Source organism: Pimephales promelas, chromosome 9 (genome assembly GCF_988280905.1).
Source record: "Pimephales promelas chromosome 9, fPimPro1.hap1.1, whole genome shotgun sequence".
Classification (NCBI taxonomy): domain Eukaryota; kingdom Metazoa; phylum Chordata; class Actinopteri; order Cypriniformes; family Leuciscidae; genus Pimephales; species Pimephales promelas.
In genome coordinates this window covers 16,740,660-16,742,770 of record NC_142777.1, presented here as the reverse complement: position 1 = coordinate 16,742,770, position 2,111 = coordinate 16,740,660, and positions in this window count along the sequence as shown.

Here is a 2,111-nt window from a genome sequence, read left to right as displayed (position 1 = left end):
CGTTTTTGTTTTTTTGGCGAAAAATTAAGTTTCTCCAATCTTCCCAAAACTCTGGATTCTGATAGAGGGCCATGAGACTTACACCTGAGTGCAAAAATGGAGGCTCTAGCCCCTTCCAGAGCTGAGATATCGAAACTCAAAAATTCGGCCCGAAAAAAAAACGACAGTGGTACCCCTTACGTTTTTTTTTTTTTTTTGGGCGAAAAATTAAGTTTCTCCAATCTTCCCAAAACTCTGGATTCTGATAGAGGGCCATGAGACTTAGACCTGAGTGCAAAAATGGAGGCTCTAGCCCCTTCCAGAGCTGAGATATCGAAACTCAAAAATTCGGCCCGAAAAAAAAACGACAGTGGTACCCCTTACGTTTTTTTTTTTTTTGGGCGAAAAATTAAGTTTCTCCAATCTTCCCAAAACTCTGGATTCTGATAGAGGGCCATGAGACTTAGACCTGAGTGCAAAAATGGAGGCTCTAGCCCCTTCCAGAGCTGAGATATCGAAACTCAAAAATTCGGCCCGAAAAAAAAACGACAGTGGTACCCCTTACGTTTTTTTTGTTTTGGGCGAAAAATTAAGTTTCTCCAATCTTCCCAAAACTCTGGATTCTGATAGAGGGCCATGAGACTTACACCTGAGTGCAAAAATGGAGGCTCTAGCCCCTTCCAGAGCTGAGATATCGAAACTCAAAAATTCGGCCCGAAAAAAAAAACGACAGTGGTACCCCTTACGTTTTTTTTTTGGGGCGAAAAATTAAGTTTCTCCAATCTTCCCAAAACTCTGGATTCTGATAGAGGGCCATGAGACTTAGACCTGAGTGCAAAAATGGAGGCTCTAGCCCCTACCAGAGCTGAGATATCGAAACTCAAAAATTCGGCCCGAAAAAAAAAACGACAGTGGTACCCCTTATGTTTTTTTTTTTTGGGCGAAAAATTAAGTTTCTCCAATCTTCCCAAAACTCTGGATTCTGATAGAGGGCCATGAGACTTAGACCTGAGTGCAAAAATGGAGGCTCTAGCCCCTTCCGGAGCTGAGATATCGAAACTCAAAAGATCGGCCCGAAAAAAAAAACGACAGTGGTACCCCTTACGTTTTTTTTTTTTTTGGGCGAAAAATTAAGTTTCTCCAATCTTCCCAAAACTCTGGATTCTGATAGAGGGCCATGAGACTTACACCTGAGTGCAAAAATGGAGGCTCTAGCCCCTTCCAGAGCTGAGATATCGAAACTCAAAAATTCGGCCCGAAAAAAAAACGACAGTGGTACCCCTTACGTTTTTTTTTGGGGCGAAAAATTAAGTTTCTCCAATCTTCCCAAAACTCTGGATTCTGATAGAGGGCCATGCGACTTAGAACTGAGTGCAAAAATGGAGGCTCTAGCCCCTTCCAGAGCTGAGATATCGAAACTCAAAAATTCGGCCCGAAAAAAAAAACGACAGTGGTACCCCTTATGTTTTTTTTTTTTTGGGCGAAAAATTAAGTTTCTCCAATCTTCCCAAAACTCTGGATTCTGATAGAGGGCCATGAGACTTACACCTGAGTGCAAAAATGGAGGCTCTAGCCCCTTCCAGAGCTGAGATATCGAAACTCAAAAATTCGTCCCGAAAAAAAAACGACAGTGGTACCCCTTACGTTTTTTTTTTTGGGGCGAAAAATTAAGTTTCTCCAATCTTCCCAAAACTCTGAATTCTGATAGAGGACCATGAGACTTAGACCTGAGTGCAAAAATGGAGGCTCTAGCCCCTTCCAGAGCTGAGATATCGAAACTCAAAAATTTGGCCCGAAAAAAAAACGACAGTGGTACCCCTTACGTTTTTTTTGTTTTGGGCGAAAAATTAAGTTTCTCCAATCTTCCCAAAACTCTGGATTCTGATAGAGGGCCATGAGACTTAGACCTGAGTGCAAAAATGGAGGCTCTAGCCCCTTCCAAAGCTGAGATATCGAAACTCAAAAATTCGGCCCGAAAAAAACAACAACAGTGGTACCCCTTACGTTTTTTTTTTTTTTTGGGCGAAAAAGTAAGTTTTTCCCAAAACTCTGGATTCTGATAGAGGGCCATGAGACTTAGACCTGAGTGCAAAAATGGAGGCTCTAGCCCCTTCCGGAGCTGAGATATCGAA